This window comes from Pleurodeles waltl, chromosome 5, assembly GCF_031143425.1.
Source record: "Pleurodeles waltl isolate 20211129_DDA chromosome 5, aPleWal1.hap1.20221129, whole genome shotgun sequence".
In the NCBI taxonomy this organism is placed as follows: Eukaryota; Metazoa; Chordata; class Amphibia; order Caudata; family Salamandridae; genus Pleurodeles; species Pleurodeles waltl.
This window is the reverse complement of record NC_090444.1, coordinates 1,291,783,158-1,291,802,933: the sequence shown is the minus strand read 5'-3', so window position 1 is coordinate 1,291,802,933 and position 19,776 is coordinate 1,291,783,158.

The following is a 19,776-nucleotide window of genomic DNA, read 5'->3' as shown; positions in this document are numbered from 1 at the left end:
GCAAGGGTGCCCTCACACTTAGTAACTTTGCACCTAAACTTCAGCAAGTGAAGGGTAGACATATAGGTGACTTATAAGTTACTGAAGTGCAGTGAAAATGGCTGTGAAATAATGTGTTTACTATTTCACGCAGACTACAATGGCAGGCCTGTGGAAGGGTTTGTCTGAGCTCCTTATGGGTGGCAAAAGAAATGCTGCAGCCCATACGGATCTCCTACAACCCCAATGCCCTGGGTACCTAGGTACCATATACTAGGGACTTATAAGGGGGGTCCAGTGTGGCAATTGAAATTGGTAAATTAAGTCACTAGCCTATAGTGACAAATTTAAAAGCAGTGAGAGCGTAAGCACTGAGGTTCTGATTAGCAGAGCCTCAGTAACACAGTCAAACACTATACACACCACACACACTTGGCCATAAACTATGAGCACTAGGGTCCTGACCAGCAGGATCCCAGTGGGACAGGCAAAGACATACTGACATTCAGGTAAAAATGGGGGTAAAATGCCAAGAAAGATGGTACTTTCCTACAGCAAGGCATATGCTGTGTGTGACATTCAGATAAACAGGATACTATGGGCCTCATTTAGTATGAAATGGCGCAGAGTGGTGCTGCAAGCAATATTGCTGCATCGATCTGCACCATTTCCAAAATGCAGAGATGTACTGTATTTTTAAAAAATACGGTGCATCCCTGTGTTTTCCCCTGCACCGGCGCTAAATCAGCTGCCTAGCACAAACACAGCCACCCTTGCCCCATGGCGCAAGGGTGGCTGGGGCAAGGAAGGAACCTGCACATAAACAATCATTAATGTTGATTTGTTCTTTCTGTGTGTACTGCAGAATGTAGCACACATAAAAAAACAAAAATGAGGAGAACTAAAAGTATTTCTCTTCATTGTGCCACTCTAACGCCACCCCTGGAATGGCATCAATTTTTGGGACTGCCTTAGGTTCACGATTTCTTGTAAATCTGGGGCAGCATAAAAAATCAATGGGTGTTTGTTGCAAATGGGGTCTTTGGTTGGCAGTCAGGTTACCCCCTGTCCAAGCAAGGACCCTCACTCTAGTCAGAGCAAAGGAGAAACACACCTGGTTAACCCCGCTCACCCCCTTGGGAGCTTGGCCTGAGCAGGCCAGCTTAACTCAGAAGCAATGTGTAAAGTATTTGTACCAACACACACAGTAATACAGTGAACCACTACAAAATGACACAACACAGGTTTAGAAAAATAGTAAATATTTTATCTAAATAAACAAGACCAAATAGGATACAAAAATCCACAATACACCATTAAAAATAAGATCTTTGCACTTAAAAACACAAAAACAGTGCCTACAGGCACAAATGCTGCAAGTTGGTATTGAGCCGTGTTGTGACGGAGTCGTTTCCCACAATGCAACCCCACTGGCACAGTTTACGGAGTCATATGGACCCCAGGCATGGTACCTTTGTAAACAAGTAGAAAACAGGTTGGTGCACTGAGTAGGGGAGTGAGGTGTTGCTGGATCCGATGCGGCATTGGTTCCGGTGCTACAGGGCAGGGGAGCAGAGGCGTCACGAAGAGGCACCCTGTCCTTACTGCAGAGCGGTGGAGATGAGGTGGCATCAGCTGCGAGGTGTTGGTCCCTTGGTTCTGGCAGAGGCGAAGTCTAGAAAAGTCATGATGCTGCGGAGTGCCCTCACAAGGTCGCAATGATGTCACAGGATTGCAGGTCACTGGCATTGAATGTCACGGATGTCAGACTTACAACACTCCGATCTCAGCGAGGTTGTGTGGGATCAGCGGCTGTGGCGATGCGAGGCCTGCGGAGTCATTGGGGTCGTCGCACTTCTGCGAGGGCCACGGCTTCAGGGTAGGCGGCGTCGCTGTTTCTGTGCAGCGGCATCCTTAGCGAAGTCACACGGCGTTGTCTGGCTTTGTTAGGCAGGTTTTTCTCCAGAAATTCACTTCCAGGGGCTCAGGAACTGGAATGGCACCCTCAGGCAAGTTAAAATCCACAGCATGCAGACTATAAACTGGATGGTGAAGCCCAGCTGTCCCAGAGGCTTCAAAACAGGAGGCAAGCTCTACTCCAAGCCCTTGGAGATACCTCTCAAGCAGGAATGAACAATAAAGTCCAGTCTTTGTATACTTTCACAGTTAGAAACAGCAACTGCAGGATAGCCCAACAAAGCACAGTCACAGGCAGGGGCAGCACTTCTCCTCAGCTTTTCAGCTCTTCCCTTTGGCAGAGGTTCCTCTTAATTCCAGAAGTGATCTTGAGATGATCTAAAAGTCTGGGGTTTTGAGTCCACTACTCATACCCCTTTCTGCTTTTGAAGTGGGCAAACTTGAAAGGAAAGTCTCTGTTGTTCACAAGGTCCTGCCTCGCCCAGGCCAAGCCCCAGACACACACCAGGGGGTTGGAGACTTGGAGATTGCATTGTGTATGGGCAGGCACAGCCCATTTAGGTGTAAGTGGCCACTCCTCCCTCCACTCAAGCTCAGATGGCTCATCAGGATATGCAGGTGACACCCCAGTTCCCTTTGTGTCACCGTCTAGAGGAGATTCCCAAACAGCCTAACTTTTAGTGTGACTCAGACAGGGAATCCACGAACAGGCAGAGTCACAGAATGGTTTAAGCAAGACAATGCCTACATTCTAAAAGTTGCATTTTCAAACTAACAATCTAAAAACCAACTACACTAAAAGATGTAAAATTGTGAGTTCAGAGACACTAAACTACAAATTTCTATCTGCTCTCAAAGGGAAACTGAACTTTAAGAATATTTAAAGGCAGCCCCCCATGTTAACCTATGAGAGGGATAGGCCTTGCAATAGTGAAAACCAAATTTGGCAGTATTTCACTCATATCAGTACATGTCCCACCTTTAACATACACAGCACCCTGCCCATAGGGCTACCTAGGGCCTACCTTAGAGGTGCTTTATATGTATAAAAAGGTAAGGTTTAGGACTGGCAAGTGGGCACACCCGTCAAGTCAAAATGGCAGTTCAAAACTGCACACACAGACACTGCAGTGGCAGGTCTGAACCATGTTTACAGGGCTACTAATGTGGGTGGCACAACCCGTGCTGCAGGCCTACTAGTAGCATTTGATTTAAAGGCCCTGGGCACTTCTAGTGCACTTTATTAGGGACTTACTGGTAAATCAAATATGCCAGTCATTCAGAAGCCAATTACACACCTAATTTAAATAGGAACACTTGCCGTTTAGCACTGGTCAGCAGTGGTAAAGTGCCCAAAGGACCAAAAACAGCAAAAGCAGAGTCCAGCACACAGTCAAAACATGGGAAGCAGAGGCAAAAAAGACATGGGAGACCACGCCAAAGATGATAAGTCTAACACGTGTCCCCCCAGCTGAAAGTGGGAAGAACTACCCTAACTCCTGGTAGTTCTCATCACTAAGGCGAAAGCATCTGGACAGACCATCAGCATTGGCGTGTTCTGTTCCAGGGCGGTGTTCCACCATAATGTCCATCGCCTGTAGGGAAATGGACCACCTCAACAGTTTTGGATTCTCACCCCTCATCTGCATTAACCATCTGAGGGGCCTGTGGTCGGTCTAAACCCAGAAGTGAGTCCCACACAAGTAGGGCCTTAGCTTCTTCAGTGCCCAGACCACAGCAAAAGCTTCACGCTCAATTGCACTCCACCTACGTTCCTGGGGAATTAACCTACTAATGAAGGCTACAGGCTGGTCTAGGCCCTCTTCATTTAGCTGTGATAGCACTGCTCCAACACCATGTTCTGAAGCATCAGTCTGCACGACAAATTCTTGGGAGAAGTCAGGTGCCTTCAGCATAGGTCCTGTGCACATGGCTGCCTTCAGGGCATCAAAATCAGTCTGGCAAGACTCAGTCCAGATCACCTTTCTGCGCTGCTTTTCGGAGATTAACTCAGTCAAGGGAGCAACAATAGTGCCATACTCCTTGACAAAACCTTCAATAGTACCCGGTGAGACCTAAAAAGGCTCTCACCTCAGTCTGGGTCTTGGGGGGCTCCCAAGCTAGAATGGTGTCAATTTTTGGCTGTAGGGGTGCCACCTGTCCACTCCCCACCTGGTGTCCCAAGTACACCACAGAACCCTGGCCTACTTGGCACTTGCTAGCCTTAATAGTGAGGCCTGCCTTCTGCAGGGCTTCTAGCACTTTGCAGAGGTGCTGCAAGTGTTCCTCCTAAGTGGAGCTGACACAGCAGTGTCATCCAGGTAGGCAGCACTGAAATCATTCAGTCCAGCTAACACCTGGTTGACCAACCTCTGAAAGGTGGCAGGGGCATTCTTCATCCCAAAGGGCATCACGCAAAATTGGTAGTGCTCATCTGGGGTGGAAAATGCAGACCTCTCCTTAGCCCCTCCCCAGTCAGAGCAATCTGCCAATATCTAGAGGACAAATCAAAAGTACTTAGATATTTGGGAGCCCCTAACTGATCAATGCCCTCATCTGCTCCGGGGATGGGGTGCTCTTCAGTCTTAGTGACCGCATTGAGTCCATGGTAATCCACACAGAACCTGAGTTCTGGGGTGGTTCCTGGAGCAGCAGCTTTTGGGACCAAGACCTCAGGGCTACTGGAGAACTCAATTGCCCCAAGGGCTAATATTTTGGATACCTCCCCCTTTATGTTGGCCCTAACCTTGTCAGTCACTCTGTAAACCTTATGTTTAACAGGACGACTGTCCCTGGCGTCCACATCATGTGTACACAGATGGGTGACCCCTGTGATCAAGGAAAATAGAGGAGCAAACTGTCCCAACACTTGGTGACAGTCCCTCTGATGTTCTGGGGTCATTGAGGGGGAGAGGTTCACACCCTCCACAGAACCATCTTTTTCTTTCGCAGACAGGAGGTCAGGAAGAGGCTCACTCTCTTCCTCCACCCCATCATGTGTCGCCAAGAGCATTGTTACCTCTGTCTTCTCAAAATGAGGACTGAGGCGGTTGACATGTAGGACCCTCAAAGAGTTCCGGGGAGTCCGCAAGTTCACCAGGTGGGTGACATCACTCTTGCGCTCCACTATCTCAAATGGCCCAGTCCACTTACATTGGCGAGCCCTAGGCTCCACTGGGGCCATCACCCAAACCTTTTGGCCAGGCTGGAACTCAACCAGTGTGGCATTCTGGTCGTACCAGCGCTTCATGTCTTCCTGGCTGGCTTCCAGGTTCTCTAGGAAGAGTTTCTTGCAGCGAGCTGTCTGGTTCCTAAAAGCCAGCATGTAACTGAATACATCTTGGTGGCTTACTGGAGGTCTTCTCCAAGCCTTCCCTAACCAGACTCAAAGTTCCTATGGCAGGGTGGCCATACAGTAACTCAAAGGGGCTAAATCCAAGACCGTTTTGAGGCGCCTCCCAGTAGGCGAACAGAAGGCATGTTAAGAGGACATCCCACTTACACCTCAAGGGCTCTGACAGGCCCATTATTAGACCTGACAGTCTTACGGTGGTCATTCCTCAACTTTTTTCCTGCCTCCCTCCACTTTTTTGACACAGTTTTTGCTGGTTTTAGGACTCGGCGCACTTTACCACTACTAACCAGTGCTAAAGTGCATATGCTCTCTCCCTTAAAGATGGTATCATTGGTTCGTTCCCAGTTGGCATATTTTATTCACTTGCAAGTCCCTATAACTACATGTGCCCAGGGCCTGTAAACTGAATGCTACTAGTGGGCCTGCAGCACTAGTTGTGCCACCCACAGAAGTAGCCCCTTGACCATGTCTCAGGACTGCCATTGCAATGTCTGGGTGTGCTGTTTCACTGCCACTTGGACTTGGCATTTAAACCCCCCCTTCTCTACATGTAAGTCACCCCTAAGGTAGGTTCTAAGTAACACATAGGGAAGGGTGCTATGTAGGTAAAAGGCAGGACATGTACATGTGTGTTTTATAAGTCCTGGTAGTGGAAAACTCCTAAATTCCTTTTCCACTACTGTGAGGCCTTCTCCTTTCATAGGATAGCATTAGGCCTGCCCTCATACACCGATTGAGTGATAGATTCTGATCAGAAAGGGGTAACCAGGTCATATTAGTATTGCCAGAATAGTAGTAGAAAATCCTGCTTACTGGTGAGATTGGAATTTATATTACTATTTTAGTAATGCCACTTTTAGAAAGTGAGCATTTCTCTGCACTTAAAATCCATCTGTGCCTTACAGCCTGTCTCCAGTCAATGTCTGGGCTGAGCTGGCTGACAGTTTCCTTGTGCATTTCACCCAGACAACCACAAACACAGGATACTCAGTCACACCTGCACACATCTGCATACTGAATGGGCCTTCCTGGGCTGGAAGGCTGGAGGGCCTGACACTCACATTTCAAAGGCTAGTGGCCTGCCCTCTCACAATAGACTGCAAACTCCCTACTGTAACCCTGTCAGAGAGACCTGTTCTGAACGGGGAACTTGTGCACTTCAAAACCACTCTTTGAAGTCTCCTCTACTTCAAAGGCATTTTTGGGTATATAAACTGGGTCCCTGACCCCACCAACTCAGACACTTCTTGACCTGTACCTGCAACCTGTCAAGAGGAACTGCCTGGCTGCCCAAAGGACTCATCTGGACTGCATTGCTGAGAAGAACTGCTAACCTGCTGTTTTCCTGCTTCCCTCTGACTTTGCTGGGAAGGGCTCTCCAAGGGCTTGGATTGAGCTTGCCTCCTGTTTTCTGAAGTCTTAGGGCTAAAAAGACTTAATCTCTTCAGGAAGCTCCTTGTGTGCCAAAGATTGACGCAGAACCTGCCGGAAATGACGCACAGCTGTTTTGCGACCAAGAAATCGCTGCACAGCCGAGCCGGAACGACGAAGTCCGTGCTACAGTGCAACTGCTCCCTATAGAAATTGTACTGTTGATTGATTTATCCATGATTGGCATATTTGATTTACTGGTAAGTCCCTAGTAAATTGAACTAGAGGTGCCCAGGGCCTGTAAATCAAATGCTACTAGTGGGCCTGCAGTACTGGTTGTGCTACCCACATAAGTAGCTCTGTAATCATGTCTCAGACCTGCCACTGCAGTGTCTGTGTGTGCAGTTTTGACTGTAACTTCGACTTGGCAAGTGTACCCACTTGCCAGGCCTAAACCTTCCCTTTTCTTACATGTAAGGCACCCCTAAGGTAGGCCCTAGGTAGCCCCAAGGGCAGGGTGCAGTGTATGGTTAAGGTAGGACATAAAGTAATGTGTTTTACATGTCCTAACAGTGAAATATTGCTAAATTCCTTTTTCACTGTTGCAAGGCCTGTCCCTCTCATAGGTTAACATGGAGGCTACCTTTAAACCTGATTAAAGTGTAGATTCCCTTTGGGAGCGGATGGACATGTGGAGTTTGGGGTCTCTGAGCTCACAAAAATACATCTTTTAGTAAAGTTGATTTTAAGATTGTACGTTTGAAAATGCCACTTTTAGAAAGTAGGCATTTTCTTGCTTAATCCGTTCTGTGACTTTGCCTGTTTGTGGATTCCCTGTCTGGGTCAGTTTGACAGTTGGGCTGTTCACACCTCTCCTCTAGACAGTGACACAAAGGGGCTGGGGTGTAGCCTGCATATCTTGATTAGCCATCTGTGCTGGAGGGAAGGAGTGGTCACTCACACCTGAAAGGACTGTGCCTGCCCTCACACAATGCTGTCTCCGACCCCCTGGTGAGTGTCTGGGGCCTGGCCTGGACAAGGAAGGATCTTGCAAACACTTGAGACTTTGCTTTGAAGTTTGCAAACTTCAAAGGCAAAACTGGGTATAAGAAGCAGACCCAAAACCCAGACTTGTAGAATCTTTCGGAAATCAAGAGGAACCTCTGCCAAGGAGAAGAGCTGAAGGAGGAGTACTGTCCCTTTGCTGTGTTGCTTTGCTGGACTGGCCTGCAGTTGCTGCTTCTGCCTGAAAAGAGTGCAAAGGGTGAACTTTGCTGTGTGTCCTGCTTGAGAAAATTCTCCAAGGGCTTGGAGTGGAGCTTGCCTCCTGTTGGAAGTCTCAGGGACACCAACGACTTCAGTTTCCTAGACCTGCAGCACTGGGAATGGTGTGTTTTGTGCTGTTCAAGAGGAGAAACCACTGCGACGCCCCCAACAATGCCACTGGCCTGCACCGTGGCCTGCCAACGCCACACGGAGTCGCATTGCCCCGCTTCGCACTGCCACCCTGGTCTCACCAACGCCGTCATCGGATGACTTCACCGAGCCGCTGCTTGCACCGTGACCTGTGGGCCCTGCACTCCGGCATCGCCTGCTCACACTGCAGCCTGGGCATCCCCGACGACAACGCTCCTGCTGACACCGCCGCCGCTGCCTGCACCGTGGCCTGTGGACACTGCTCGTGAGGTACACGAAGCACCGTCCCATCCTGCACCGCAGCCCCGGTCCACCGATGCCAGCCCTGATGCATTTTCTACCCCTCTCTTGCCACTTGCCTGAAAGATTTGGCAAGACCTACAGTGTGCATCTGAGTGCCTGTACATTTGGGGCCAGTAAAAGTGGGTGGCAAGCCCTCAAAGGTCTTGTCCTGCCCCAAATGACCAGCTAAAGGCACATCATGAGCCAGACTCAGTAGGAAGGCACTGAAGCACTGGGTTACCACCAGCACATGGGCTGACCCAGGCTACGCAACCTTAAGCTCACTATATAGGAGGCCATCCTTCCAGTAGATGAAGTGTGATCCAGACTCTTTGCCAGACACCTGGTTTGCAGCCTGCTGCTGCAAACCCTCCAGAGTAGGGCATGTCTTCTGTGCTTCACAGAATGCCTCCCTGGTGGGTTCCCCATCCTGCTGCCACTGAGTCAGCTCAGGGACATCACCCACTTCAGCCAGTTGTTCCCCTGTAGGCTCCAAGGCTTCCCCCTCAGGTTCAGCCTGCTTCCGGACCGTGGGAACTTCTGGAGCGGGTTTCCCACGCCTCTTACCCTTTCTCCTTCTGGCAGACACCTGGGCCACTCTTTCACGCTCCAGGGTCTCCTGATGGGCTGCCATTGACTGGGTGGACACACACACCCACACCAGCAAACCCAACATCTCCAAGTGAGACCTGTGTTCCATCTCTTCCCATGGGGAATCCTCAAGGTCATTGTCAAGCATACAATCTACAGGATTGGTTGGACTCACAGCTACTCTCAAGGTACCTTAGACCCCCCCATTCAAAGGGAACCTGTGCCTCTCTGCACAGGTACTCTGAGTTGTCTACTACAACTACTTGGTGAAGTTCATGGGGATCTATCTGCTCTTCAGACACCAGGTGACTTCTCACCGCAGTCACAATGGCTCCTGTGTCTCTCATAGCCTCCATCCTCGATCCATTGATGGTCACACACTGACTGTATTTCTTAGTGTTCTCAGGCACAAGGGTTCCCTGGACCATCTTACTGTTCCCCTAGTGAGACAAGTGTCATCTCAGCTGGTTCCCACCTACCGGGAACCAACTCCTCCCCAAGTACTACACTGGCCAAACCCTGTGCTTGAGCACCAGTGGGTGCCTATGTCCCCTTGGGACAGTTGGGGACCCCTTCACATGACCCACCCTGTCACATGCATAACACTTGCGGGGACCCCCCTCTGCAGGTTTCTCTCGAGAAAACCATGGCTTCTTCTTAAATGGGTGCTAGAAATCCTTACCCTGGGAACTAGCTTGGGTCCCTTTAGAGAACTCCCCCTGTTTACCCTTACCCACCTGAGAGGGACCCTGCCCACCCTTGGCGTGGTCTCCCCATACCTCTTCTGGACCCTGGTGCTCTCCCAATGGTCCACTTCTTGCGCAAGCTTCCTGGTGTCAATCAGCTTACTGTCAATCAGGTGCTGGTGTAGCTCTGGAAAACAAAGACTGTACAAGTGCTTCCAAGCAATTAAGTTGTAAACCCCCTCATAAGTTGTTACCTTACTGCCCTTCACCCAACCATCCAGTGACATGCAGAAAGAGTCTACACATTCTAGCCAAGTTTGGGATTCTTTTTTTTTGTAGGACCTAATGTGTCCTTATTCTGCTCAGGGGTGAGACCATACCTTGTGAGTAGGGAGTCCTACATGATAGAGCACATGACGTCACAGGGATGCAGGCACTGCAATGGCATCGGATGTCATGGACATCGGACTTACGACACTCCGATCTCAGCGAGGTCATGCGGATGAGTAGCTGCAGCGATGCGAGGTCTGCAGTGTTGTCGCGCTTCTGCAAAGTGCATGGCTTCGGGACAGGTGGCGTTGCGGATCCGCGCAACAAAGTCCTTAGCAAATCCGCACGGTGTTGTCCTGCATCGTTAGACAGGTTTTTCTCCAGAAATTAACTTCCAGGGTGCCAGGAACTGGAATGGCACCCTCTGCCAAGTTAGAATCCACAGCATATAGACTCAAAACATGATGATTAAGCCTTTGCTGTCCATGAGGCTTCAAAACAGGAGGCAAGCTCTACTCCAAGCCCTTGGAGATACCTCTCAAGCAGGAATGCACAACAAAGTTCAGTCTTTGTACCCTTTCACAGGCAGAAGCAGCAACTGCAGGATAACCCAACAAAGTTCAGGCAGGGGCAGCACTTCTCCTCAGCTCTTCGGCTCTTCTCCTTGGCAGAGGTTCCTCTTGATTCCAGAAGTGATGTTGAGGTGATCTAAAAGTCTGGGGTTTCGGGTCCACTATTTATACTCCTTTCTGCCTTTGAAGTAGGCAAAGTTCAAAAGAAAGTCTCTGTTATTCACAAGATCCTGCCTTGCCCAGGCCAGGCCCCTAACACACACCAGAGAGTTGGAGACTGCATTGTGTGAGGGCAGGCACAGCCCATTCAGGTGTAAGTGACCACTCCTCCCTCCATTCGAGCTCAGATGGCTCATCAGGATATTCAGGCTACACCCCAGCTCCCTTTGTGTCACTGTTTAGAGAATATTCACAAACAGGCAGAGTCATAGAATGGTTTAAGCAAGAAAATGCGTACTTTCTAAAAGTGGCATTTTCAAACTAACAATCAAAAAAACAACTTTACTAAAAGATGCATTTTTAAATTGTGGGTTCAGAGACTTCAAGCTCCATATTTCAGTCTGCTCTCAAAGGGGATCTGCACTTTAAGAATATTTGAAGGCAGTTCCCATGTTAATCTATGAGGGAGAGACAGACCTTGCAACAGTGAAAAACAAATTTGTCAGTATTTCACTGTTAGGACATGTAAGACACATCAGTACATGTCCGGACTTCAACATGTAGTGCACCCTGCACCAGGAGCTACCTAGGGTCTACCTTAGGGGTGCCTTACATGTATAAAAGGGAAGGTTTAGGCTTGGCAAGTGGGCACGCTTGCCAAGACGATTTGGCAGAATAAAACTGCAAACACAGACACTGCAGTGGCAGGTCTTAGCCATGTGTACACATATAATTTACACAGGAGCACTTGCACTTTAGCACTGTTCAGCAGTGGTAAAGTGCCCAGAGTACCAAAAACAGCAAACACAGTCCGGCACACAGTCAAAACATGGGAAGCAGAGGCAAAAAAGATAAGGAAGACCATGCCACGTATGCCAGGTCTAACAATGTTGTGTGGGTATGCCCACAGCAACACCCATTGCATACCCCTTTGGCTCAGAAAATTGCGTCCGGAAGCCCATATTTACAATGTATGTAGATATTGCGAAGGGCACAGCGGCATGGAGCCTTGTAAATGAGCCCCTGTGTTTCATAACCAACTAGCAATGACAACTACATGTAAGAAACAATGTGGCAGGGCATGTGGTGCAGCAGAAGTGAGTATGTCAGCATGAAATAAACAACAATATTAGGCAGGCTTGTTCTGCTTTGAGCAATAGACACACTGTTGGGAATGCAATGAAAAGGTATGCTGGCACTGGAGGAAATGAATGATACTGTGGAGCGGTAGAATGTTTGTTGACAGTCTGCCTGTGGGCAGGCAGATCTTTGCAGCTCTCATTGTTAGCAGGCCTCTGTCTCCTGGAAAGTGATAGTGAGAGTACAGACAGTGGTCAGTCTTGTTGTGAGAGTGTACTGCTTCATGCTGTGTCATTACTGGCAAGAATGTTGGAGGAGTTTACATGTGTTCAAGGGACTTGGTTTGAGTCAAACTATAGTGTGCAGATTACTTCAACTGCAAACACTTCCTCTAGCCATCTTCATCATTATCCTTTTCTCGTCTGTCAGAGCGGTTCTTTGGCCATGCATTTGCCCTTTTCTGTTGCTCTACCCCATGGGACCTTTAGTGGGTAAGCCTAATAAGAAGGCTGTGGTGCCCAGGCTACACGGTATGGTACAAAATATTGGTGGGTGTGCTTTGAATTTCAATAGCGAGGTAGCAATGAAGCTTTATCATTGATTGTTTGTTGCTATGTTCAGTTTTTACCTGAGTAAGTGGCATCCACGCATCTCCCCCTTGCACTCAGCAATTGCTGTGAAATGGGTGTATTGTTGGACTTCTGTAGTTTTCCAGGTAAGGTAGACATCTATGTACATCCACAGTGTGCAGCATAAAGCTAGGCCGCAGCAGGTCTGCTGTGTTCAATGGCTTTCCCTCCTTTTTATGTGTCAAAGCAGTGACCAACTACTATATTATTCCACTATGGTTTCTTTATATATTGCTGTGACTGACTATTTTTGTTATTTCCTTGCTGCTCCCCTTTTACTGTGGGTGTTTTAGGCTAGTAGCTGCCTGCATTTTATTGCAGCATTCTGTTCCTCCCATCTCCTCTCATGTCGCTGACATTTGTTTTGACTTACTTCCAGTACTGTCCCAGTTTACCTCTGCCTCCTAAAATGAGCTTATTTTACAAAGGAAACACTAGGGACTTTTAGCTTACTGCTCACAAAAGCCACAATATGCCCTTTCTGGTAGAAAGTAGCTAAACCTAGAAGCAATGGTGTGAAACTTGCTTAGCCTTGCATCGCATCTCAAGTCACTCTCTCTCCACTGCCCCTTCCTGCCAGCCATAACGACATTGCACACAGGACCATGCTTATCTCCTTTATTGTGGCCATAGATCGTCCCACGCTGCTCTGCTCTTTGAAATGTGAGGCAAGAATGCTTGCAAGACTTTTCATTCTGTTAAAATAAAATGAAAATACTTTTCCAGCCTTATTTTCTAATTTCTTTTCAAACGTTTACACAACGTGAGGTAGTGCAGTCATCTTCTTGTCTCTCCTCAAGGGCTTGTGATTTCTGATGTCAGTAGTCACCAATGACCACCAAAATATGGCAGGAAAAGATAAATTTATGAGATAGGGTTGACCAATTTATGTGGCAAGAAAAGTCCAGTTCTGAATTTACAATTCTCTAACTCAAGCAAATGAGAGACCGATTGCATTGAAAATGCTTGTTGTACTTTGTATCTATAACATCACTGGTTTTAGGCAGGATTACATCACTCATTTTGTTAGAGGATAGCCACTAGAAAGTAGCCATTAGTGATTGGAAGATTGTGACCGTGCTGTCTCACCAACTATGATGTAGTTACATCAATCTAATTTTTAGTTTGAGCGCTCAAGTGCTCTGGCCTATTGTAATCTCTCTGTGGGTTTTTAACTACACTCACTGCATGCCCATCACTCACACTTGTTCATGTGCTTTCCTTTAAAAAATCCTTTGTTATCATTGGTAAATGCTTTATGTTTGTCCCTCCTTGGGGCAGTTTTGTTACTGCCTTGGCCATCAACCCTGTTACATGGATAATTGCACTTTTGCCAATGGGTTTGACTGCGAGCAAACTTCTCTTTCCCTTTTATGTCTCTCCTCCTCACTCATGCTCATGGCGAACGTGGTGCTTTGAATCGGCTCATTTATGTAAACTATTTTACTTTTCATTTTCAATTTATGTGGCAAGAAAAGTCCAGTTAGGAATTTACAACGCTAATAGCTATAACTCGTTATATCACTGCCAAGAGTAAACCTGTAGCCATAACGGCTGTATCATGCAGAGAAAGTGGGAAAGGTTCTAAATATGGAGCAAAGCATTCAGTATCCTGAAATACTAATGTATATTGCAGCTGGTACTTCTTTTGCAGTTGAAGTAGACGGGACACCAATAGGGCTTCATACTGGCTGTGTCAGCGCCATCTTAAAAATGTTTGGGAGCAAGGGCAAGACATACTTTGAGGCCCACTGTTCAAAACAACTTTACATTCAAGACGTTTGATGAGAAAAAAGACGGAATTGTTTGTTAAACCTCCATAAAGGAGAACAAGCTAAAACAACCACTTACTCCAGCTGTCTCACATAACCAGCCAAATAGTATTAAATGAAAGCTTGAATAAGCACAGAGAGAGCCATTTCTTTTACTGGTGTATTTAGATTTTTCGGTCTTGCAAAAACAGTATTATATGTGGAAATCAGTGTATAACCAGCCTGTCATTCCCACTGCGGGAGTGACATAGGGTGACTTGGTTGATGTTTAGAAGACTAATGCATAACATTTAAATAAGACATATGCCTATAACACTTGAAGTTGTAGTTTTAATTGCTAGATTTTATCATCACAAATACATGCACCTTCACAATTTTTCTTTCCATGAAATGAAATCTGATAATTGTTTCCTTAATTTTCTTCCCCTATACTGTCCCTCCCATCCTCTATGTGTATGCGTCTCTGGCTAGGCTCTGACTCTCCTTTGTAATAAAAATACGAGAGGGTAGGGCGAGGAGAAGGAGAGAGAGGTACAGAGAACTGTATAGTGAGAGAGGGAAAGCAGGAGTGAGGTGGAGGTAGAAAAGAGGTAGTGAGATAGGTGAGGTTGGAAGAGACGTGAGGCAAAAAGAGTAGCCCAGGTTGGCTAGAAAGGAAGGTACAGAGAGGTAGAAAGAAGAAATAGTAGATAGACAAAGAGAGATATGTAAGGTTGTTGAGTGAGATGGAGAGAGAGAGAGAGAGAGAAAGAGATTAGAAGAAAACTCAAGAAAGGGAGATTTGTGCGGTACATCTAAGTTAGAGTAGAGTAGAGAGGTAAAGTAGAAAGAAAGATGAGTTAAAGAGAGGTAGCTATACGGAGAAGAGACAGTGAGAGAAGTACTGAGTGATGCAATATACAAGATAGAAATAGCGGTGAGGTAACTAGTAGGGCAAAATGAAACAAGGCATAGAAAGACATACCAGGTAACAAAAGCAATGAGACCGAAAGATGGGTAGAGGTAAAGTTTTGATGGATAAAAAAGAGAAGTGATATACAGAGAAAAAAGGTGAACTGGAGCAACTGAGATGAGGCAGAAAAGAAGAGAGGTAAGCGTGCTACGTATATGTACAGAGATAGAAGATGTGAGCTAGAGAGGCAGAGAGAGGTGAAGAGGAGAGGGTGAAGTGAAATAGAGAAAGAAGCACAGAAACAGATGGTAGAGATAGAGAGGTAGAGGTAGAAAAAGGCAGTAAAAAGGAGTAAGATAAAACAAGAGGGAAGGTAGTGTGAACAGCAGAAGAGGGAGAGAGCAAAGGTGGGATGAGGTAGTGCGTGAATGGAGATAAAGAAACAGTGCTGTAATGTACAGAGAGAGGCATAGGTAAAGTGGGTAGAGATGTAGAAGTAGGCACATAACATTTCAGAGAGAGGCTAACCTATGAGAGAGGGGTATAAACAGATAGGGCCAAAATCTGTTTGGAGAGAGAGAGAGAGAGGATGAGACATGAGTGCGATAGAGAAACTCAAGACAGAGAGAGATAGAGATAGGTTACAAATGTGGAGAGAGAGAGGTAAAGAGAGAGGGAGAGGCCAAAGAGATGAGTTGAAGTAAGGAGATAGAGAGAGACTAACTCCACTGCCTTTTGGCTAGGTTCATCATATATATATATATATATATATATATATATATACACACACACACACAGAAAGATTGTTTTACTGTAATTACAGCAACTGCCGAGGAGCATGAGAATTAGGACTGAGCAGGCCTGGGATAATCAGGTATTAATTTAAAAAATAATTTATTTTTGTTCTCACCTTGTCATTTCTATAGTGACCATGGAAATGGCCAAGGGTAATTGCCCACTTTGTCTATGCAAAATGATTCTGGGCCTTGTGCGTGCAATTGGTAGCTCAAATGTTGAGTTGAAAGTGACTGATCTAATAGAGGTTTCTCTGTGCTTAGCAAGTCTGTTGTGTTGTGCAGTTTGTGGGACAGTGATGCAGCATTCAACATGTTGTTAGAGTACATCCATGACTTCTCAGAAAACACAACAGATAACTGTTAGATATCAATGACTTATGAAGAGACACAGTGACATAATAACTCTGCATTCATGTATGAGATGTACTCTTGAGTTGAGGTTTTTTATGATGTGTAGAATATTAGTGGTTATGTTCTCAATGAGCCTAAATTAATTTCTGGTCCTTGTAGCGAGTATTGCCATTTGACTGAACCTCTCCTTCCTCATTTCATGCCTCATGAGATGTTGCATAAATGTGCTTAGCTGTCAGATCTGTATGAATTTAAGACTGAGGCCTTATCACAGGTTGCCTGTGTTCCTGAAGTCAATAGTGTACATATGTATTTGTGCAATTAGATTTCTTTGAATCAGGACGGTTATACTGCCTCCTGTATCTTTATGTTGTTTGAAGTTGTGTGTTTCCGAGTTTCACTCTATCCAGTTGGCCTATTCAGGTCTGTCCAAAGAGTTTTTGGGGCCTGTGTAAAAATTACAAGTGGGGACGCTGCCTTGTTTTTCATCCAGGAAACCTTGTGGAAATTAGTAAGAAGTTAGAATCTGTGTAGTTTCAAGAGTAACAGGCCTGCTCTGCGTTTGATATGTTGTACCTCTGTATGCGTATGAAGGACGTTTGCAAGGATATTAAGTCACACAAAACCTGTAAAACAAATACATCAGCCGATCATCATGTTATCATGTCTTCTAAACGGACACAGGCACATTGGCACGCACATAGGACCCAGGGAGACAGAGGAGGTATATGCTTCACAAACACAACATCCCTTTTTCTCAGCCTAACACAGGCAATCTCTCTTTCTTCTGTTGGTAAGCTCTTCCACACAGCTCACTGGTATTTCCCCGGTGACTCTGAATGTATATCTTCCTTTTTTTAGGAATATTCACTCTTCTAAAACAGCAGCATGCTTCCACAGACTTCTATTGGGTCACCTTCATTGCAAACCTGTGTCACTTTTCAAATATGTGTTTTTTCTCAATCACATTTAAAGCCTCACCTTTATTCACTAGGTGAACAGGGTCCAGGCATAAGGCAGGAAGGTTTCAGTAGTTCTGAGCCACAGGTCTAAGGTGCTACTGATTCTCTCTTGTTATTGGTGAGGCACAGTCTTATGGTGCTACTGGCTCTCTCTTGCCATGGAAAACTGGCAGTTTTGGTCCCTACGACCTTTCTAATTGGCAGCAGTGATAATTTGGCCCAGGAAGCAATTATTTCAATGTTCCATTAGAGCTACATTTCTGCTTTTCCTTGCCTCATAGTGGGAGAACTGTACAACAAGGACCTAATTATTAGTGGCACAGTACTAAGATTTGTATACCACACAGTAATTGTACATGAAAACTTTCTGTTACTTGCTGCAAATCTGACCCACTATTGGCGTTGGAGCAGGGCCTTAAATAAATAATTTCGGTTTATGGCTTAAATCTTACCAACTCATCGTAAACATAAAGTCTTCGGTTTATACTGGGCTCAAGGTGACAGACCTTGGACGTAACAAAAGAATTAATCAGAAGCTGCAAATGAAAAACAATCTATTATTATCACTAGTCATTTACGTTTTTATGGGAGTCAATGATGAGATTTGGTGTGAGTTTCAAAGTGTTATTGAGTCTTTTTAATGATTATTTCTGTTAGACCTGACAGCCTTAGGATGGGCACCCCTAACTTTTTGCCTGCCTCCCTCCACTTTTTGGATAATGTTTTTGCTGGTTTTAGGACTCTGCACACTTTACCCCTGCTGACCAGTGCATATGCTCTCTCCCTTTAAACATGATGCCATTGGATGATACCCAATTGGATTATTTAATTTACTTATACATCCCTAGTAGAGTACACTATATGTGCCCAGGGCCTGTAGATTAAATGCTACTAGTGGGCCTGCAGCACTGATTGTGCCACCCACTTAAGTAGCCCCTTAACCATGGCTCAGGCCTGCCATTGCAAGGGCCGTGTGTGCAGTTTCACTGCCAATTTGACTTGGCATTTAAAAGTACTTGCCAAGCCTAAAACACCCCTTTTTCTACATGTAGGCCACCCCTAAGGTAAGCCCTAGGTAACCCATAGGGAAGGGTGCTGTGTAGACAAAAGGCAGGACATGTACCTGTGTAGTTTACATGTCCTGGTAGTGTAAAACTCCTAAATTCAGTTTTTGCACTGTTGTGAGGCCTGCTCCTTTCATAGGCTAACATTAGGGCTACCCTCATATACTGTTTGAGTGGTAGCTGCTGATCTGAAAGGAGTAGGTAGGTCATATTTAGTATGGCCAGAATGGTAATACCAAATCCTGCTGACTGTTGAAGTTGGATTTAATATTAATATTTTAGAAATGCCACTTTTAGAAAGTGAGCATTTCTGTGCACTTAAATCCTTCTGTGCCTTACAATCCACGTCTGGCTAGGTTCAGTTGACAGCTCCCTTGTGCATTCACTCAGACAGACCCCCAAACACAGGATGCTCAGCCTCAATTGCATACATCTGCATTTTTAATGGGTCTTCCTGGGCTGGGAGGGTGGAGGGCCTGACACTTACATGTCAAAGGACAGTAGCCTGCCCTCTCACAAAGGCTGCCACACCCCCTACTAGGACCCTGGCAGACAAGATTGAACTGAAAGGGGACCTTGTGCACTTCTAAGTCACTCTTTGAGGTCTCCCCCACTTCAAAGGCACCTTTGGGTATTTAAACAGGGCCTCTGCCTCTACCAACTCAGACACTTCCTGGAGAACAGAACCTGATCCAGAACCCGCAACCTGCCAAGAAGAATTGCCTGGCTGCCCAAAGGACTCACCTGACTGCTTTCTGTGAAGGACTGCTGCCTCGCTGTTGCCCGGCTGCCTTGTTTCTCTCTGGCTGTGCTGAGAAGTGCTCTCCAAGGGCTTGGATAGAGCTTGCCTCCAGTTCCCTGAAGTCTCAGGATCAAAATGACTTAATCTCTGCAAGAAGTTCTTCCTGTGCAGCGGAAGTCTACGCACAGCCAGCAGAAAAAGACGCACAGCCTGCATCATGGTGAAAAATTCACTGCACGCCGAACTGGAACGAAGCAGCCCGACTTCGCAAGGAGAAGATCGACGCAGCACCATTGTAGCGACCGGAAATTCGACGCCCGGCCCATTGGATCGACACAAAGCCAAACCAGAATGACGCAGCATGACTTCATGAGAGGAATCGATGCAGCGCCTGCTGTGCCGTAGAAATTTTCACGCAACGCCCACCGGATCGACGCAGCCCCTGTGACTTTGTCGTGCCAGTGCCGGATTTCAAAAACCCCACAACCCGAAGAGGATCCAAGGCCGAGTGCCAGAAATCGATGCAAAGTCTTCCCTGCGTGGAAAATAAATGATGCATCGCTGTGTGCGGCCCGAGAAACTGACGCACAACTCCCTGCTTTACACGCATCTCCTCCTCTGCGGTTCTTTGCAGCGATTTTGAACGCAAAACAGGTACTTTGTGCTTGCAAGAGACATTTATTGCTTTTAAGAGACTAAATACACTTTATATCATTTTTACAGTAATATCTCAACATCTACCTATTGCATTTTAATAGTTTTGACCTGCATTTAACCAGATAAATATTATACATTTTTCTAAGCACTGTGTGGTGTATTGTATAATGCTTTATACATTGCCTTCTAAGTTAAGCCTGACTGCTCAGTGCCAAGCTGCCAGGGGGTGGCC